General features: G+C 36.1%; 1 protein-coding gene and 1 long non-coding RNA gene across 2 annotated transcripts in view; one reads left to right on the forward strand and one right to left on the reverse strand.

The window, feature by feature from the left end:
* The window catches only part of VEGFC (vascular endothelial growth factor C), a 127,507-nt gene that overhangs the window by 94,398 nt on the left and 10,570 nt on the right, over positions 1-22,539 (reverse strand). The gene's annotated exons all lie outside the window — the stretch shown is intronic.
* Positions 1,802-16,701, forward strand: LOC129532923 (uncharacterized). Its single transcript, XR_008678866.1, has 3 exons — positions 1,802-1,856; positions 3,798-4,117; positions 16,484-16,701. It is a non-coding gene; the product is annotated as an uncharacterized lncRNA (long non-coding RNA).

Raw genomic sequence — 22,539 nt, forward strand, 5'->3', positions numbered from 1 at the left:
TTCTTGAGGGATAGATCAGGAGATGAAAAATAGGGTATTTTAAGAGATATTTTTAAAGCAGGCTATGAAATAATAGGTTTTATTTTCTCTGAATATAGCTTTGGAAAATATAGAGCAAAGAATGGTAAGTTTTAATGGTGATATTACAGATATATATTTTAAGATATTTATGCTTTTAAGAAATTACCTACAAAGATCTTAAAGTTCTTCTGTAACTTGAAAAACAATTCAAAATATAGGTCATTTTTAATTGAATTTTATGCATAGGTTTCAATTAAGATATTAGGCAATAGGCTTTTCCCTAATAGCTGCTCCCAAAGAAAAAAGAATTTCTCTAGGCAAAGCCATCTTTTAGTGGTTGGTAGATTTAATCTGACTCAAGCCTCGCTAAAATATCTTCCAATGTTTTTAGGTTATACTGTCTATATATTCTTAATAAATATTTATCAGCCCTGAAACTGAAGTTTCCCCAGAGTAGTAGGTAAGAAAGAAATGTGATGAGAATTCCACTCCACAGCAAGCTTTTTCTCTTTCCTTTTCTTATCCAACACTCCCCCTCACATATCTATTCCAGAATTTTTTCATACGAGCTAAAGCTGTTCTCTAAAACACAGAATGAAAGACTTAGCCTTTCTCTAGCCAATTTTTCCCATGCATGTGATATTGCCAAAGTCATATTTATTCCCCTCAAATACTCCATTCATTATTAATATGCTGACTCCAAAACAATGAATTTTTTTTAAAGAACCGAAGAAATGCGATATTGAGGGAGCTTCAAATGGCACTGATCTTAGTTGGATGTATTCTAAGCTTATCATCACTCACTCGTGGTACTAGCAATGATTGTTTCACACATGGCAAAATCATACATAGGTAGGAAAAAGAAGTTTATGATACTGCAGGTCTGGCCCAATGGGCAAAGGTCGAAGATCCCATGAATTTGAAGTGATTTCCTCCACTTCAGAAGTGGAAGGGAAAAACGTTCTGTATTTTCTTGTGATTGATTTAATAAAAGCAAGTGAATATTTTAAAAAGTATATGATTATAGATCCTATACAAAATTGTCCTAAAATTGTGAGAAAATTAAATTATACAATTGATGTACTCATATATTTACCTTTACTTGCAATACCTTTTCTCTCAAGTACATTGAGATAATATTCAATGTAAGTATCAGTGAGAACTTATTTAAGTCCTCAGCGAACATTCTAATATAAATATCCTTAGCCTAGGATCATAAGTATAAAAATATTGTGAATATAAAATCATAATATTCAAACTGGTTCATAACTATATGCCCATGCAAGTTTTCTGAGGAGTAAATACATGAGTTTTATAGATGCTCCCTAAATAAAGAAACAAGGAAACTATGTCACAGTTTTATTAAGATTACAGGAATTTGTAATGTTGAATACTACATTAAGGACAATAGTGAATGAATAAATCAGCAAATACGTGATTTTTAAAGGTGCTCCCTAAATAAACAAGGAAAACTATGTCGCAGTTTTATTAAGATTACAGGAATTTGTAATGTTGAATACTGCATTAAGGACAACAGTGAATGAATGTGTGTGGGCCCACGTGTATGTATCTTCTGTCTCTGATTGTCAGCCAGTTTCCCTACATTATACATGTGCCTATGTAACCTTGGAAAAATAAACATATACTTAACACCTTTGTTAACTTTATTATTATAGGACACAAAAATAATAAAAAGGAAGTGCTTTCAGGCAGACAGAAAGGATCAGAGAAGAGACGAAGGCATGGAATACAAAATGAAACAGCAGAGAGTGCTAGAATTCAGAGTTGGAAGAAGCCATCGGCCTGGAAGAAAATCTGGCCCAAGACAGAGAAAGGTAAGAAAGCAATTAAGAGTAAGCTCAGATGTCTCTGACCTATCAGTTTTCTTTAGAATACATTTATTCTGTGTCAGCAAAGCTCAGGGAAGAGGTGGAAATCTGTTTCACCCCATACCTATGACTGAAGAGGTTCTGCCTGCACAGCGGATACTATGGTAGCTGATGTCAGATGTACGCTCAGAACATGAGGCCTGAAAGTCACCAGGTCTTAGAGACAGTTCTAAAATTTCTTATAAAAACTGAATCAGTTATTTCTTGGTATGGTTTGAATGTCCCCTCTAAAACTCATGTTGAATTCTAATTGCCAACGTAAGGATATGGGGGGGAGGTGAGGCCTTTAAGAGGTGATTAGGTCATGAAGTCTTTGCCCAGATGGGTGGGTTTAATGCCTTTACAAAAGGGCTTTCATGTATCGTGGGTTCTATCTCTTTACTCTTCTGTCCGTCTGCCATGTGAGGAGCAACATTCCTCCCCTCCAGAGGACGCAAAAGCGCCACCTTAGAAGCAGAGACGGGGCCCTCACCAGGCTCCTGACCTGCCAGCAACTTGATCTTGAACTTTTCAATCTCTAGAACTGTGAAAACTAGATTTCTATTTTTCATCATGTACCCAGTTTTAGGTATTCTGTCACAGCAGCACAAATCAGACTTAAGACATTTCTGTTTCTAACAGTTTGGTAGAAGACTCTTTCTGAAAAAGTGCATCTATCTATTTATCTACATACATGCACACATATGTACTTCTATATGTTTAAACATATGTGTGTCTGCATATAAAGATCTATTAAGAAGGTAAAGTATTCCTAGGGGTGCAACAATAAAGTGAAATAATTCAGAGAGTATTCAACACTAAGTCATATTCACCCTGGAACAGTTGCTCCAGCTGGTGAACCTGGGCTTTGAACTTGACAGTTTAACAGGCAACAGAGCCCAGAGCTCTCTTAAAGAGTCTAATAGTAGATCCCTAAGTTAAGCTAGAACAAATCTATAGTGTCCTCTCAATATAAGGGCAAACTAGAAAAATAACTCTGATCTACAGAAGGAGACTGCAAGGAAATTTGCCTGTCTCAACATTTGCTCTGGGTAAAAGGAAGAAAGAAATCTCCTCCTTGGGATATAATCAGGAGAAAGCTCTCATCCTACTTGTGGTATGAAGTAACACCATCTGTGTGGTTCAAGCAGCCTTAAGCCAAAAATACCTTTGAAAGTGGTCTTTATTTATAGTGTCCACAGGTGCCGAGCACAAGCAAACAAAAAGCTGCTCTAGAGAAATTCATCTTCAACTAATTCCCAAATACAATTCCAAGGAAAAAGGGCCAAAAGTGAAAGATCAGAAAGCACGCCATTTCTATTAATAATAAATTCATATTTGGGAGATATTATACAACATAATCTCACCACATTGAAAATAAGAGAAAATGAAAAAAAAACTATAGTTATAAACATGAATGAATCACAGAGATGATATTAAGATAAAGCAAGTTATAACAATGCAAGTTGCAAAGAGGTGCATAGAACCATTCCAATTACATAAATTTCAAAAGCAAAAACTCAATGAAATATTTATAAGGAATACATATACATAAAACTCAATGGGACTGGTAGGATATTATTTTCAACTTGAGTAGCGGTACACTGGCATTCATTTATTGTTATAGATCTTAAGTATATGTTATATTCTTTCACGTAATCAATATTTAATAGAAATATCTTCAAATAATTTGGTTCATATTAACCCACTGGAAGTAAAGTAAATACTATTACTACTTTCAGAAATGCATGATTTAACCTTACAGGTTCCATAAGGTTTCTGTATCATTTGAGACACATTTATTAAATTTACTATGTGATGGTTATTGTAATCAGTTCTTTAGGTGAATATTTTCCAATTAATCCTCATAAGAGTCCTCTAAAAAAAGGTCTTTTTTTCTGATTACAGGTGATAAAACTAAGTTTTCAATGGAATGGTATCTCAAACATAGTAAGAGGAATTTAAACCAAAGGCCTATCCAAACAAAAATGTGTTTCCTTAGTCACTAAGCCATACTAACGGCACAATAATTATCAAGGTAGTTGATTTAGCAACTTCCACTTCTGACCATGATGGAATAGCTTGTGACAAAACAGTGTTCCCACTGAGAACAACTAGAAAATATGAGATGAAACGAAAAGCAACAAACACCTATTTGAAGATATAACCATAGAGACAGCCAAGCTTTCAGTTGCCAAGATCCTGGGCAGAAACATAAAGTAAGAGAGGTGAGCAGACATTATGAGAGCAACATTTTCCCTTGGGTAATATAATATGATAGTCCTTGGATAGGTAAGAGAATGAAAATCCAGGCAGAAAACAACAGAGTTAACAAAAGTGAGACTGCCAGCATTTTCACAGAGCTGGAGAGACAAAACATTAAAGTTTGGGCCTTTAAAGGCAGTCAGATTTGAGGGGCTAAGATCACGGGCAGAGGGTACATAAGACAAGAGAGAAATGAGGGTTCCCTGATACTTAAGGTTTTCCTTTTGAGGCACTAAGTTTTCAAATTATCCATGGTAAGAAGCAAAGAAGCTAAGCAAATATCTTCTGAAAAGCACAAGAATGTATTCAACAGTCTCATAGTGCAGCGGTTACAAAAATTGAAGTTCAGAACCCATCAAAGAAAAAAAATCTCATAAATTCGTAGGCTCTGAATGGGTATCCTGAAAGACAACTCCCAAGGAAAGTGGGTAGGCCATACCAGACTGATACACACAGGCTTCAGAAAAGCTTCTAGCCATGTCATATTCTAATGGAACTGGAGTGATCTGTCCCCCTTTTAGCTAATTACCAGAGGATACACTGAATCTTCTCTAGAAAGAAAAAACTGCACAGTCTAGACAGTTATAATTTTTAAATAAAACATCAAACATTCAATCAAAAGTTTTCAGCAAATAAGAAAAATATCCACAAATAAGACTAACAAAAAATAGAAAAAATAGACAATAAAAATGAAACTTCAGTTGTGCTTGATATTAAAATAGGTATTGTATACTCAGGAAGCTGAGCTGGGAGGATCTCTTGAGCCCAGAAATTCAAGACCACCTTCAGCAACATAGCAAGACTCTGCCTCAAAAAAAGAAATAGGTATTGTTAAAGTACTACAACTAGTATGTTTGAGAAAACAGAAAGGAAGATGAAGAATTTGAGCAAAGAATAGAATTTATTTTACAAAACAGAAATTTGAGAACTGTAAAATGTAATAACTGAAAATAGGTCTCAATATATGGAATTAATAATATTAGAGCTAAAGAAAGGATTAGTGAACTGGAAGACAGATCAGCAGAAAACATCCAGAGAAAACTAGAAAAAAAAAGCATAATAGACATAGATGATAGGAAAAGTGACACAGAGATATAGAGCAGATACTGCAAATGTTTAATATATATTTAACTGGAGGATAGAGACTATGAAGAAAAAGGCATATTTAAAGAAGTAGTTTTCTAGGATTTTCCAAGATAACAAAAAGCATCAAGCTATAGATTCAAAAATTGCTATGATCATCAAACAGATTAAACACAGAGAAAGCTACATCTAAAATACTACACCATAATAGAACTACTGAAATCCAAAGACAGAATTTTTTTTTTTTTTTTTTTTTTTTTTTTTGAGGCAGAGTCTCGCTCTGTCACCCAGGCTGGAGTACAGTGGCGTGATCTCGGCTCACTGCAACCTCCGCCTCCTGGGTTCACTCCATTCTCCTGCCTCAGCCTCCCGAGTAGCTGGACTACAGGTGCCCGCCACCACGCCCGGCTAATTTTTGTATTTTTAGTAGAGACGGGGTTTCACCGTGTTAGCCAGGATGGTCTCAATCTTCTGACCTCGTGATCCACCTGCCTTGGCCTCCCAAAGTGCTGGGATTACAGGAGTGAGCCACCGTGCCCGGCCCCAAAGACAGAATTTTAAATGCTAACAGTGAAAATCATTTCTTGTTCAAAGAAGCAACAATAAGATTGATAGTGGATGTAATAAAAAACAGAGGGTAATATGGAAAAAAATCTTTAAAATATAGAAAATAAATGCCAACCTAGAATACTATACACAGAAAAAAAAAAAGACAATGAAATGCAAAAACAAATATCCTTTGCCATAGCTTCCAAAATGTCTCATACCTAGGTACCGAAAAGGAAGATATGCAAGGTCTCTACACAAAAAGGAAAACTTAAAAATGATTATATAATAGGATAAATGCTATAAGGCCAAAAGAGAAAGCTCATTATTGCTAATATATCAGTTTTCCCCAAATCAATTTTTAGATTCAATGGAATCTCAATATCTATATTCAAAGTGATATTAAAGAACAAACTGTAGGTATTTCTGTCAAATATTAAGATACAATGAAGCTGTGCATGGTGGCTCACAGCTATAATCCCAGCACTTTCAGAGGCTGATGCAGGAGGATGAATTGAACCCAGGAGTTCAAGGCCAGTCTGGGCAACATAGTAAAGCCTTATCTCTACAGAAGAACACAAAAATTAGCCAAGTGTAGTGGTGAGTACCTGTAGTCCCAGGTACTCAGGAGACTGAGGTGGGAGGACTGCTGGACCCTGAGAGATTGTGGCTGTGGTGAGCCATTATTGTACTATTGCACTTCAGCCTGCGTGACAGAATGACACTCTGTTTCAAAAAAAAAAACAAACAAAGAAAAGAAAAGATACTATGGAACTTCAGAATTTCAGGCAGTGTGATACTAATGCCAGAGAGCATACAATCATAAAACAGAGTCCAGAAAGAAACTGTATAGAGACATGATTCATTTACAAGGGTAATGCTACAGAGCAGCAGAGAAATATGCTAGGTTACCTAGTTATCCAAATTAAAAATAACTAGTCTTGATTTCTACCCTCCTCACTACACAAATATCAATTCCAGGTTGATCGTAAATATAAATCTGTAAGTGAAAAAGCAATAAAGCTTCTACAAGACTATTTTCATAACATTGGATAGACAAATGTTTCTTAAACAAGACATAAAAAACATTAATCATACAGGAAAAACAAGAAAAAAATCACCTTACATTAAAATTAAAGAAATCTGGCCAGTAAAAAAAAAAAAAGAAAGAAAGAAAGAAAGAAAAAAGACCAGTAAGAGATGGAAGAAGATATCTGCAATACACACAGCTTTAAAAAGTCTGGCAACCAAATCATGTAAAGGAATTGTAGAAATCTAAAAAAAAAAAAAAAAAAAAAAAAAAATACAACCAAAAAAATGAACAAAACACTTAAACAGGCATTTTGTAAAAGAGGATATCCAAATGGGCAACAAGCTTGTCAAAAGATGTCCAACTTCATCAGTTTCCACGGAAAGGCAAAATAAAACCACAATGGGATGCCATTACATCACCACCATAATAGCTAAAATAAAAAAGACTAACAATGCCAAGTATTTGGCTGGGATGTGAAGAGAAAATAGGTTGGATATTCATTCTCCTCACTCTCCCTCTGCCTCACCACATTTATGGTGCCTCACCATAGTTAGAGAAGTGTGTGCACTCTACAGTTAGAGCTCCTATTGACAGCCCCTCTCCTACAGTGCCCAGCAATTTCCAGGGCTGATAGCACTATTCGCTCACCTTGCCCCTGCAGGACTAGGGTAGTTAGGACTTCCCACTGTTGATAGTACCTGGATGCTCCATGTTCTTTTGTTCTTTTCTGTTTCCTTGACACTGTCCACACCTCTATAAAATGAACCAGTCGTTGAACTCTTTTAATTGAAACACTGCCAGGGCAATGACTACTATTACTTGATAGAGATTTTGGTTTTTACTTTTTGTGAAGTAGGGAGCTATTCTAGGGCCTTACATATAACAGGAGAGGAATATAATGTGACTTACATCCTAAAAGGATTCTTCTTTCTGCTCAGTTGAGAATACACTCTAGGGAGGTGAAGATAAGAACCAGTGAGACCGGTAAACAGAACGCTGCCCTGATCCAAGTGGAAGACGATGGTGGCTCAGGTCAGAGATGTAGCAAGTGGTTAGACTCTGGTTATATTTTTGAAGACACAGCCAAGAGGATTGGATTCCCTGATGAGTCTGAATGTAGGGTAGGAAAGAAAGAAGTCAAGGATGATACCATGAATTTTGACTTGACCAACTCGGAGCAATTTGTTGCCACTGACTGAGTTAGGGAAGGCTATAGGTAGAGCTAGAGCAAATTTGATCAGAAACGGAGAGATAAAAATTTCAACTGGGAATGTTTAAATTTGAAGTGTCTGTTAGCCATCTGAGTGGAAATGACAAAGGCAGCTAGTTATAATTTAAAGTTAAGAAGACAGATTTGGACTAAAGATACAGATATGAAGATATCTAGAACCATGGGACTGGGTTAAATCACTAAGAGAGTGAATAGAAATGAAAACTAATAGAGGACAGTAGGCTGAGCCCTGGACACTTCGACATTAAAAATTCAAGGAGAGTAGCCAGCAGTGGAGAATGGGATGGAGTAACCACCACCGAGGTAAAATGAGTGCACTGAAGACAAAGCTGAAAAATAATGATCAAACATTGTAAATGCTGCCAAGTAAGAGGATGTTTTATACATATATATATATATTTCAAATTTTTCTGTGTACTATGATATTTTGACATCTTAAAAAAAAGTTTATGGCTTGGGAGAGATGGCCCTCCAGGGGCTGCCAATCCTTAGAGACAGCAAAAACCTCAGCAGGGAGAACACCTTTGGTATGCAAATTACCCAATCCAGAGCCATACCTCCTTTATCTGGCTATATACCCCAGGAGACAATATTCCTCTGCCTTAATTTCCCACTGTCAGGTATCAAGCAACTAGGGATTAATCCTATACCTTAGAGCCTACTGAAAATATTCAAACCAGCCAGCTCTAAACTGTTTACCCTACCCTACTCTGCCTTTCCTTTACCCTGAAACTCCAGTAAAGGCTGTGGTATAAGCTCTCTCCTCTTTCCTGTCTTCTGCCACATGGAGAACCACCCCCCACCCCCCGTGCTGTGGTCTGTAATGTCAATGTCCCTTCAAAATTCACATGTTAAAATATCAACCCCAGCGTTTTGGTATTAAGAGGCCAGACCTTTGGGAGATGATGAGGTCATGAGAGTGGAGCCCTCAAGAATAAATTGGTACCCTTATAAAAGAGGCTTGGGAGAGCCTGCTTCCTCCTTACCCCATCACCATGTGAGGGGGACGTGCAACAAGGCACCATCTATGAAGAGTGGGCCCTCAGCAGATGCCTAATCTGCTGGCTCCTTGATCTTGGACTTCCCAACCTCCAGAACTATGAACAATGAATTTTCTGTTCTTTATAAATTATCCAGTCTAAGACACTTTGTTATAGCAGGCTGAACAAACTAAGACACCCTGTGACCCTGTGTGGCATGTGGCGACCTCCTAAGACCTATGAGTATAATAAACTTTGTTTCATTGTGCCTCTCCTGTGTGTCCTCTTGCGGTCTCACCTGTGACCATCACAGAAAAGCTCACAGAACAGAGGAGTTCTAATAACTGTTGGCTTTAGCAACATGGAGGTCACTGGTATCTTGGAGCTATTTGTTATTTATATTTAATAAATATGTAATTAGCTAGCAGATATTACATTAATAAATGGATATTTAGATTAATTTTATTCCATCTGTGGGGCCTTTGGTCACAAAACCTCAAATGAGAACCATGAAAGCATGAACATGACTCACAGGGATGGAGTTAGAATTCTAACAGGCCCTGGAGTGGGAACTAACGCTTTATCAGTAGCTAACATGAGACAATGCTTTAAATGAGCTCTGTTACAATGTTGTAACGTATACACTATTTTGCCCAGTTCACAGCCTGACTCAGAAAGCCTGACTCACAGAATTAAGGTCATACAGCGCCGAAGGCGCACCACTAAATTCAAATCCAGTTCTGATTTGGCAGCTTATGCTGTTTCAACCTACCCTGTACTCTCCAGTAATAACATAAAATAGAATGATTAAAGAAGGTTAATCTGAATTATCTGGGAATCAAATCTGCGTCCCTGAACTCCCTGAAAATATTATTTCCTAGTAACCCATGCCAAAAAAATAAGTCAATAAGACATATTCCTATAATGCTTGGGAAGAAACCTCTATTTACTAGAAAGAAGTCCTCAGATTAAAAAATATCTGATAGTTACATATGATCTTAATAGTAGTTCTGCAAACTTGATTAAATATTTAAGCTTCCAATTGTAGTTGGATCTTATCCCTCTTTTCTCATTAGGCAGAAAATATTTAGAAAAGCTACACTAGCAAAAACCAGGCTAACTTCTTTCCACAGCTACCTAATGACTTCAGTCAGTATTATTGTTTAAAATTAATAGGCCACATTTAACAAAAACTTTATACTATTAAATTTCTTCTCAAAACATGTTTAGCAAGAATATCTGGCTACTCATCTTTTTAACCTTGACAACTCATTTCCAATGCAAAAGGGTAAATCCTACTATTAACAGCATTGTTTTTGTGGAAACGGTTTAAGACACTAGTCACTAGCATGATTTTCTAAATATGCTTAGCAGGTTTATTTGGCTACATATGAAGTCTCTTTTAAAACCTGACATATTATTTCCAGTGACCTGAATAGGATATTTATCTGAGAAAGCAGAACAGAATAAAGCCTCTATACAGACTTTCCAGATAGAGAATAAAAATAGTATCTAATATATTTTCAACTTTGAAATTATCTATTTCTGTTATAGTGTCCTCTGGATCACTGCCCCTGAAAAATAACTGAGCTCCTATTTTAGCAATATATACTCTCTTGAGGTGGTTTCAGAAGATTAGGACACAGAGTTCAATACAAGCTATGAGAATTCCACTGCAGCTGGCAAACACTGAGGCCTGTCATAGACTTTTCTTGTTTTTCCACATGATGAGCACCTTCTCCACTCCTCTCTTCCATCCACAGGGAATCCAATTCTGACTTCACCTTTGAGGTACCCATGAGAATGTCCATTCTTCTACCCCTCTGCCATAATACAACCTACTACTGTCTTTCATTCAATTGAAGGTGCAAGTAACAGATACACACACACACACACACACACACACACACACACACACACACAAAGGTATTGCTCTCAAGGACATCTACTTAATTTTTAAAAAAGGAATCAAAGCTTGAAATAAAATAATTAAATTCTACTTTGAAAACAAGTTAACCTGGTTTTTGCTAGTACAGCTTTTCTAAATATTTTCATCCTAATGAGAAAACATCAGCATATGTGACAATTACCCTTATTCAAGTCACATTAAGAATAATTCAAAACATTAAAGAAAATACTACAGTTGCAGGGGAAAAAATTTAAATAGTATAAACTGGCCAAACCCTAGTGAATCAGATGATGATCTATGGAAACTGACCAACGGAAAATATCTAAAGTTCAAATGCCCTTATAATAGCTGTTTTCTGCCATCTTTTAAATGTCTTTCCATGTCAAATCCCTCTTAAGTCTGATACACAGTCTACTTACCAAAAAAAAAATTGTTTAACACATATATGATTATGAATTTGAATAAAGCAATATTGTAAAATATCAAGAGTAGTAAGGAAATAACAGAGAAATGTATCCAAGGTTTCCATTAACATCATAAATGCACTAAATGCATTTTTGTGAGCTTGTTTTCCATTTTTGTATTTCTTTCTCTGTGAGTAATATGTAAGACACTTAAGAGAGGCACAGGTAGACACACTGCAGCAACAACAAAAGTCTAAGTTTCTTGTTATCTGGTACCAGTGCTGTGGACACGCCACTTGGAAGGAGGAACCACTGTTTTTCCTCTGTGAGGACAACACACTGCATCTGTACCAGGTGTTTTATGGGAAGAGTGAATAAATTTTAATCATTCATCGCCCTCTTATGCTTAGATGTTTGTCATGATCACACAGTGTGGGATATACAAATCAACACAGGAAAGTTGGAATTATGGTATTCTGTTATCAGAGGAGCCTGTGATCTGAAAATAGCTGATCCCTCCATTTTCATATGACACTTGTGTGAAGAAAAAGGACAGAAATCTCCATCAGTACCAACTGTTCTCAGAAAAGGCACAGCCTAACAGAAAGAAAAGAATGAGCACGTTGGCTGCAGAAAGCCCTATTACGGTTTACACATTAAGAAATGGACAGGAAACCATCCAAAAGAAGTCAAAATTTGAATATTTCCTGTTTCCAATGTCACAAGAATTACAGAGTAAAAGTGAAATCAACACCAATATGTTAAATATTTTAATGTTATATTTACTTAATTTGGCATTATTTAATTGGTCTTACACTGAAATCGACACTACTCAAATACTTTTTCAAGAGGAGTGGCCTTCAAGTTTTTCCTTTCTCTGTTATGCGATTTGACACAATGAAATCAGCAAGTTTAAGTTCTCATGTTTTATAAGGTTTTCATGTCAGTGCTACCTCTCCAAACTGGAATTTTAATCTTTTGGACAGTCAAAAGATCTTTCTTAAAAACAATACTTCAGTAACATTCATCTTTCAGGTGGGTATACAAAGAGTACATCAACGTTGCAAACAACCTGGAGAAAACAAATCTAGAAAGTACAATGACACAATGTCACAAATGTGGTTGCCTCCTGCTATAGCGTGAATGTGTTCCCCAAACTTCATGTGTTGCAAATTTAATCCCCAATGCAAAAGCATTGAAAGGTGGGACCTTCAGAAGGTGATTAGGTCATGAGGCTCTGCCCATCTGAATGGATTAATGGTATTATCTTGGGAGTGGGCTCCTTATCACAGGAATGAGTTTGTTATATAAAGTTCCACCTGTTCTTGCACTCTGGAGCAATCTCTCCTGATGTGATGCCTTCCACCATGAGAAGACACAGTAAGAAGGCCCTCACCAGACACAGCCCTGCAACCCTGGACTTTCCAGTCTCCAGAATTGTGAGGAAAACTAATTTCTTTTTATTATAAATCATCCAGTTTGTGATTTACAGCAACATAAAACAGACCTACCCAAAGTACATTCATTCTCCTTTCCTTCTTTGCGAAAAGAATTTCAATATTGTTAGAAGGTGCATGTATTTTCTTTATCGGCTTCTCTTACAGCCAGGAATGGCAAAAATGCACTTCTACCTGAGAAGATGTAAGGGCAAATCTACTGGGGATTTCAGAGAAAACTTTTGCTTTGGTTTGAATGTGTTAAGGCAACAACCTCCTCTCTCACTATTCTTTCTTCCTTGAAATCAGACATAAAGCTGCACAATAATCAGCCATGTTGTTACCACGAGGAATGAAGCACAGAAGGCCAAACTCTAAAAATGATCAAGTGAAAAAAGCACAGGAGTCTGGACATTGATGATATGATGTTGCTCCATGTGGTACCAGCCCTTAAACGCCCACTGGGGCCTTTTAGTTACTAGAGAAAAATAAACTCCAATTTGCTTTAGCCACTACAGTTAGATTTTGTTACACACAAACAAATCCCATTTTAACTGATACTCTCAAAATAGTTAGTGAAATCACCAGAGAATGAAATAAACTTATTTTACAGTTTGATCATACCTATAAAAATAATAAATGTCTTCCTAGTATACAAAAAACAGAAGCAGGGGAAAAATTTTAGAGAAGGAGACAAAAGAAAGAAGAATAAAAGCAAAATTTTAAAAAGTGAAGGCAAATAGTAGAGAGGTTAAATAAAGATAGCACTGAAAATTGATGGGAAGCAGCAATAATTTTCATGTGTAGGTTTGTTGTTGTTTTTTAAGAGACAGGGTCTTGCTCTGTTTCCCAGGCTGGAGTACAGTGGCACTATCACAGGTCACTACAGCCTTGGACTCCTAGGTTTGAGCGATCCTCCACCCTCGGCCTTCGGAGTACTTGGGTACATGCCACCATGCCTGGCTAATTTTTTTTAATTTTCATTTTTATTTTTTATTTTTGTAGAGATGGGGTCTCACTGTGTTACCCAGGCTGGTCGTGAATTCTTTTTTAATTACAGCTGAATCATTAGGGTGAGGTTATATTTAATATACTTTACTTAACACAATAAAAATTTGAGTTATTAAACTCAACAATGCTCATCTTTAGAAGTCCAGAAAATTCACTTATAGAGGCAGCTTCATTTGTTTAGAATATTAAATAAATGACAAGTTAGTATTCTCTGCTTGTGAAATTTACTGGTTCCCTGTGCATTGCTAGGAAAAATAAAATAACAGAATCAATAATACATATTATACAGTTTATTTATGATATGTCACTACTTGCAATTATTAAATAATGTATGCTATAGGACTACTTAATATTAATTTAGCAGATAATTTTAATAGAATGAAACTGCATACTAAATAAAAATTTTGATTGATATTTTGAATTATTAAACCCAGCAAAAATTATGAGAATTAACTTTATGAGTGTTAGTTTTTAAATAAAATAGAAAAGAATATGTAACATCATTAATAACTTTGGAAGCCACAGAGCCAAATGAGAGAATCACTTCTGCTCGTCACTCAGCCACTATTATTTCGTTATGCTAATTACACAGTCTATGTGTTTGGAGTTTGCTAAATGTTTATTTTTGTGGCAAACAACTATCTTTGCGTATGTAAAATGGGGACAACATGTGAAAGAGGAGAATATGAAACCGAAAATTTAAGTATCAAAGAATCAAGAAATGGAAAAATATAACCAATCCTATAAAATGATCCTCCCATATACACTCAATAAGTAAAAATACACTTCATGGTCCAGATTGTCTTGAAGATACATTACACATTAGAACATATGCTTGTTAGTGGGTGCAGTGCACCAGCATGGCACTTATATACATATGTAACTAACCTGCACATTGTGCACATGTACCCTAAAACTTAAAATATAATAATAAAAAAAAAGAATGCAAAAAAAAAAGAACATATGCTTTACTGTTGCTTTCTGCACTTGAAACATCTTGATTTGTATCCTCTAGATTGTCAGGTAAGAATATCGTTAGAGATCAATTGGTCCAGCCTCAGACTAGGGCAAGCTTCAGCCCGATTGATCAGATGTGAACACCTCATATGGTCAAAGTGCCTTGAGCAGAGGAAATACACTGTGCAGATAATACTGACTCACAGGTATTATAACAATCTACCAGATGGGAAATAATGTGGCAGAAGTGACTTTTAGACATTTACCCTGGAGTGGAGGATGATAAATCCACTGCTCCAAGTACAAGCAAGTAACCTGCAGACAGAGGGCTCGTCAAGTATAAAATCTTTAATCATTTCAGATATACTACGGATTGGCCTATGGGCTCCAGCTCCAGAATTTTACAACTGAGAAAAAAAAAGTAATGAAAGAGAAATATGTTGTGTTCATAAATAAACTATTAGAATAAATAATTTAAACAAGATTATATTTCTTATTTATCATTTGATGTTGATTTTTTAACCCAAAACCTTAACTTGAAACTCTTAATCAGTATAAAAGAGCTTGAGTATATTTAAAATTGTGTTGGACAGCCTGTTTCTTAGGAATAACTCTATATGTCAGCCAATCACATTTTTTGAATCACCTCTAAACATTCCATTGACTTTTGTAATTGCAGTTAAAACAGTTCATGTGACATCTGCAAGCAGTTGTTGACAGATGAGAAGATAAGCTTATAGGCCATGTATTGTATTTCCAGCTGTTTTAAATTTAAATTAACATTCTTTTGTAATTTCTCATTTTGATGATTATGATGACAAATTCAGGCTTGCAAAAGCCTAGACTCAAACTAGATTTTTGAATAGTTCAAGTGTTTAATTACTTATTAATCTGAATGAAGTATGTAATATATTTTCTTGTTTGCACTTGTTTTTACTATCAGTTCTGAGACTTCTCATCCAAGTTTGTCCTCTCTCAGTTCTTTCTAGTTACCATTTCCCAAACAATCAGAGATGGTCAAGGGTCATTCCCACGCTATTAACACTTTTAAAAGCTAGAAGAAACAAAGGTATAGGCTTACCAAAAAAAAAAAAGAACCTTTATTTATTTGAAATGTGGCTATTGAATAAAGCTTCTTAAAGTATGTACAAAATACAAACACATAACATTTTAAAGGAATCTATCAGCCAAGCAAAGAATGTTAGGTTATAAAGACACAAATTATCTTAACCCTAAGGGTCAATAAATTAAGATCATGATAGTACAACTTTGGAAAGTTACTCCATAGTCGAGGCAACATATTAATTATTAAAATCTTGCTTTACATAAGTCTGAAAGTGTTATTTTGAGAAACAAAGGTAAAGTTTTAAAATTATAAAACATTTTCTGATTTCCACGGAAGGAAATAAGGGAACAAGAAGAAAAGCAGTGCCTTAGCAAAAAAAAGCAAAAGTTTTCCCATAAATCCCTGCTAGATTTTCTCTTATGGGCAAGAACTATTCGAGGGCAATATTAGCTGCAAAGGACGCTGGGAAGTGAGTTGAGTTTTTTTCTTTGTTTTTTAAACTGGGTACCTGTGACCTCAAACACAATTTGGTAAAAACTACATTTAAAACCTCCAATTAACACTTTGAATTACACTAAAATAAAAAGGAGCCAATGAACAGAGGCACAATACAAAACATATGATCAAGTTCACAATGAGTAGAAGCAGCACAACTGTGCCCTATATTTCACAGGTGTGGCCAAGGCCACCTACAGAAGAGCCTTACAAGAGAACCAAAGCGAAAGAGAGAGAAGAATATGGGTCAGAAAAGAATCATCACATCCTGATACTGACACACGGTGGACCAAGCCCTAGCTTAACAACTGTCCTTTATTAAATAAAATATGGTGCAACGGCCAAAGATTTATGGCAAAAATAGAAAATTGTTAACATTCATAAAGTTTTAGGTGTGTTTTATTTTGCTTGGCTTTGGTTTTTTGTATCTATCAAAATGAACAACTTAGACATGCTAAAAGTTTTATCATAGTATCAATATTTATAGTTATTCCATTATTTATCTTTAATATTTTAAATTATAAATAGCACAGTAAGTGTTGTATTGTTCTAATATCTCCTGCTTTAATATTTATTACACAGCATAACTGGACGGGAGATGTTTTAACTTCACTGAACATTAAAAACTACTGGCCGGGTGCGGTAGCTCACGCCTGTAATCCCAGCACTTTGGGAGGCCGAGGTGGGCGGATCACAAGGTCAAGAGATCCAGACCATCCTGGCTAACATGGTGAAACCCCATCTCTACTAAAAAAAATACAAAAAAGTAGCCGGTCGTGGTGGCGGGCGCCTGTAGTCCCAGCTACTCAGGAGGCTGAGGCAGGAGAATGGCTTGAACCCAGGAGGCGGAGCTTGCAGTGAGCCGAGATCGCGCCACTGCACTCCAGCCTGGCCGAGACAGCGAGACTCCGTCTCAAACAAACAAACAAAAAACTACTGCATGGGCTTTGAAATAGCTATGTAACTAATTGTTATTTTTTGCTTCAGTCTAAGTTCTTGTCTATATTCATATACCATAACAAATGAGTCACTATTGTCTATATAAAACTTTTAAATACCTAAAACACTTTACATCTTGGAATCTTATAGAATTGGAATTTTACTGAATCTTGTAGAACTGTTTTCCTCAGATTTTATGTAATACCTAAATACTGGCTTATAGGCAATAACTAGCTAAATAATAAACAAATATTATGAAGTGACATATAGACATATAAAAGCAATTCTTGTTATATATAGGCCAGGCGCCGTGGCTCACACCTGTAATCCCAGCACTCTGGGAGGCCGAGGCAGGCGGATCACAAGGTCAGCAGATCGAGACCATCCTGGTTAACAGTGAAACCCTGTCTCTATTAAAAATACAAAAACCTAGCTGGGCATGGTGGTGGGCACCCGTAGTCCCTGCTACTTGGGAGGCTGGGGCAGGAGAGTGGCATGAACCCAGGAGGTGGAGCTTGCAGTGAGCCAAGATTGTGCCACTGCACTCCAGCCTGGGCGACAGAGCAAGACTTTGTCTCAAAAAAAAAAAAAAAAAAACAAAAAAAAAGCTATTCTTGTTATATGTAGAGGATCTATTTTACAGTCAAAATGTGCCTAAACAGCTTATTTTACTTGAAGGTATAACCAAATTCTAAAATAATCTTTCAAATACAACAACTTGGTATCTTTTCTGTTTATAGTTCAAAATGAAATTTTTTCCCCACAATTATGATCACTGAGATGCTGAACTTGAATCAGAATAAAGCATAAATAGGAAAAAAACAACTACAGAACAGAGGACAATATGACTTCACGTGCTGATGGTCTAGCTGTGGCAAATGCAGTTTTCTCACAATAGACGTACTTGCTGGCAAGCTCTGATGACTAAACTGTGCTGGAAGTTACACAGAATTTCGATTGCTATTTGCTCACAATTATAATTGGGAGCAAGAAAGACAATGCCAAAAGGAAATAAAACACATATTTAGGAAAAAAAAAAAGTAAATAGGAGCTTTTTCTATTAAAGAATGCTAGTAGAGGGCAAGTTGTTCCTTAGGATGCCCCCCGCCACCAACAAAAAGTCTTCAACTGCCAGCCGGAGGCCAGAAATCCCAAATTATTTAACGCTACTACATATATTATAATCAAATGTTGGATCAAGTAGGAATAACCCAATTAAATAATTTTAGCTAAATCATCTAACTCTGATGGCAAGTTATTTTGTTGAACAACTAAAGATTTATAAGGGCTATTGTAAATAATATTTACCTCTTAATTACCACATTCCCAGAATAGAAGTCATGCTTTGATGACAAAACATGGCCTGGCGTCAACCCCTGCTGCAAGACATTTGCTCTGATCTAAACACCCCCTAGTTTGCATGTACAGGGACTAAACCTTCTCAATTTTCTAAGAATATTTCTTTCTGTCCTCATAAACTCGAGATATTCCCCCTAAAAAAATACTGATTTCAAAATTTAGCAATGGAATAACTCAGTTTGACAAAATTTTAACAAAATTTTACATGTTGCCAAAGACTGGCCACCTTCTGCCCCACCACCAATCAATCAATCATCACAGAACAGGAAATAATGTCTAATTCTTCAGATTAAGTGCACACACCATATGCTAGAATGTATAGTGCTGTATTTATGAATATAGTATATGTACTAAGTTTTTCAAGCCATAAAACTAGCTAATATTACATTAAAATCAAAGCTATCCTAATATAATAACATCATGTATAAATCAAAATAGTGGGAAGATGTACAATTAGAGATGAAAAGACAACAGAGCCGATAGAACCTGATTTTCCAAAAGAATTTAAATTTAAATTTAAGAAAATCTAGTCCCAATATAAATTGTAGTATTTTTTATAGGATGATATTTATATAATACAAGGTGGTATAAACAATGAATAATTCCTCACTGTGACAGACATAGTTATTTTGTCATTAGTAAAAGTAGTTTGAAGTAAGAAGTTATTGGAAGAAGCTTTTTTCTGGAAGAAGTTTAAAATGTTTTAATTGCAAAATAGTATACTAGAGTAAAAGATAGAATAAAAGGAAAGAAAAGAATGTGTAATTTATAAAGAAGATTTGCATAACACGTGTCTAAAATTTTGGTTTAAAAAAGAGTACTACTCTTTCTGTGAGCACCCAGGGGCACATCATCAAGTGGGGTGAAACACTTTCCTCTGGAGTGAAACATTAACCTCTAAGTTACAATCACTTTTAACCTTCTGAGGAGACCATGCTCCTGGAATGACTGCACATTTTTCCTATTGCACATAGGAAGGGAATTGCTAATGTCAGTGCGAAAGCAAAGCCCCCAGATAGGAAAAAAAAAAAAAAAAAAAAAAGATAAAAGTCTCCCTATCGATTTAATTAACTCAAATGTTAATACCTTAGGCTTAGAAAACCAGAAACTGTTCTGGACAAGAATGAACTTAAACATGGACAGAAAACAATGTGTGAATGTACAACCAGTGAAATCATGTGTCTTCAGAGCTTTGTGTGCTATTAAGTTGGAGTGAAACCCACAGTAACATGTATTAAAGCCCATGTTTAAGACATCTTGGTCATATTTTATTAAAGAACGACAGCTCTTAAACATGTACATCTTTAACTGGAACTTGTTGCAGTTCTTACTAATGGCAACTGATTGCTTGGCATTTTACAGGGGTATCTATTAAAACTCTTTTCTAGGCCAGGTGTGGTGGCTCACGCCTGTAATCCCAACACTTTGGGAGGCAGAGGCAGGCAGGTCACCTGAGGTCAGGTGTTCAAGACCAGCCTGGCCAACATGGTGAAACCCAGTCCCTACTAAATAATACAAAAATTAGCCTGGCATGGTGGTGCGTGCCTGTAATCCCAGCTACTCGGAAGGCTGAAGCAGGGAGAATTGCTTGAACCCGGGAGGCGGAGGTTGCAGTGAGCCGAGATTACCCCACTGCACTCCAGCCTGGGCAACAGAGCGAGACTCCATCTCAAAAAAAAAAAAAAAAAAAAAAAAAACTCCTTCTAACCCATTCACTAAGCACTAAGCACGCATTTAATACCCATGTGTAATACACAGTGCACCAAGGACAGCATGGAGTTCATCTCGACATCACAGATTTAATTTTAGCTGTACATATATTAATTTATATCATTTCAATGTTTGAATGGAAAATGAAATTATATCTATACAGTTATATTAAATTTAAATCAGGCCTATGTGTCCTCCTCCTTCCCAACACATTGCAGATATTTAACAGGGGTGTAATAAAGTTAAACTCAACATCAAGGATACATTTAATTAGGAAAACAGCACAGAAAAGCAAAATTTGAATTTCAGGTGTTTTGCACTAGAGGAGGCCCGAGCATCAGTCTTCTACGTGTGTCGTGTTAACATGACTTGAGGCTGTCACACTAGCACTGCTCCTAGTTTTAGACAGATAGAAGAATAAATGTCAAATCAACATGGCACAAAAAATCACCAATTTTAAATATTTTTAATCTTTAATTTACTAAGTTATGTGTCACTGTGTGCTATATTATAGTAATAAAATAACTACACTGTGCTCTCATGGACATGAGCACAAAGGTACATTTTTCTAAAGTAAAACAGAATTGGTCTCTAACAGAGCAGGCTTCACTGCTACCAATATTAAAGGGACAAAAAATTGCATTAAAATTTATGACATCATTATTTGCTTTAATGTGTATCTGAAGCAGCTTCAAATTACCCAGTTGTTAAGTGTGATGGTCATGACTCATGAATAATTTTGGCCTTAATAAAATTCTAATTTGGCATGGACAGACACCAAAATTAAAAGAGAGATCTAGGACTCAGAGAGAACAAACAATGAATCACTATTACGTTAAAACTAAAATTTGGCTCTGAGACAAAGGGATCAGTTTGTTTTTTAGGGAAGTCATAAATGTCATGACCTGTAAGCAAACATGAATCTCAGTAAGTGTTCTCTTTTTTCAAAACATAAACTTGGAAGAGGACTTTTAAAAGGATAAAGTAACTAAATACACAAAACAGACACAAACAAAAAGAAAGAATTAAAAATATTCCATGTAGGCAATGATATTATAGTAAATTAAACCACAGTGATTTAAAATAGCCTCGCATCTGGTATCTGATATTAACTAGCTACTTCCAAGAAACTTGGAGTGAGTGGAAATAACAATCCCTTTTACAGGTTATAGGAATTCAATCACAGGATTCATGGCAGCTGTGTGGTCAGTTCAGTTAAAAGAGAGTAGTCAAGACCATTTTCTTTAACATTTCAGTCTGATTTGCCAAATTCATCCACTCTTGGGGCAGGGAGGGACCTGGAGGGGCTCATTTAATTGTAAACAAAGACAAGGGAAGGTGAACTGTTTTCACTATTGTTCACCAAGTGAACTGTTTGGTAAAATCATTACCAACACATCCTTTTAGGTAAGGTGATTATGTTTGTCATTTCAGTAAAAGGGCGTTAAACTTTGAACACTGCTTGCCTGAAGCAGATAAAGTAGTCGGCTTCCCATACCCTATTCAATTACCACAAGGGAGAAAGTGCTGCCTGTCTCAGAGTGGCACTCACTCACACGCATGACTCTTCCTCAACTACCGCAGTGCCAAGGTCTGATTATTTTCACAAATGTCTCATCCTTTTCCAATATTTTCGCAGATTGGAACCAAAAGTATTATCAAGTTCAAGACTGTTTCTTCTACATAAAAAGAATATTAAATAAGCAGTTATTTGAATCCTGTTTCTAACAATAAAAACGTAAGCAAAGCACTTGTAAGAGAAAAAGAAATTAGGCTGGAACAGCGGCTCATGCCTGTAATCCCAGCACTTTGGGAGGCCAAGGCAGATCACTTGAGCCCAGGAGTTTGAGAGCAGCCTGGGCAACTTAGTGAGACCTCATTTCTACAAAAAATTTTAAAAAATAGCTGGGTGGGGTGGCACGTGCCTGTGATCCCAGCTACTTGGGAAGCTGAGGTAGGTGGATCACTTGAGTCCAGGAGGCGGAGGCTACAACGAGCCACGTTCATGCCACTGCACTGCAGCCTGGGAAACAGAGTGAGGCCCGTCTCAAATTAAAAAAAAAAAAAATTTAAATAAAAAAAATTGAGAGAAAAATAAATTAGTGGGACAATGAAAAATTACTATGAAGAAAATCACATTAAAATGTTAATTTGAATTCTATAATTGGGAAAATATAATAGCACTGAACTATAAAGCTTCATTTTATTATATGCTTACATACAATT

This window comes from Gorilla gorilla, chromosome 3, assembly GCF_029281585.2.
Source record: "Gorilla gorilla gorilla isolate KB3781 chromosome 3, NHGRI_mGorGor1-v2.1_pri, whole genome shotgun sequence".
In the NCBI taxonomy this organism is placed as follows: domain Eukaryota; kingdom Metazoa; phylum Chordata; class Mammalia; order Primates; family Hominidae; genus Gorilla; species Gorilla gorilla.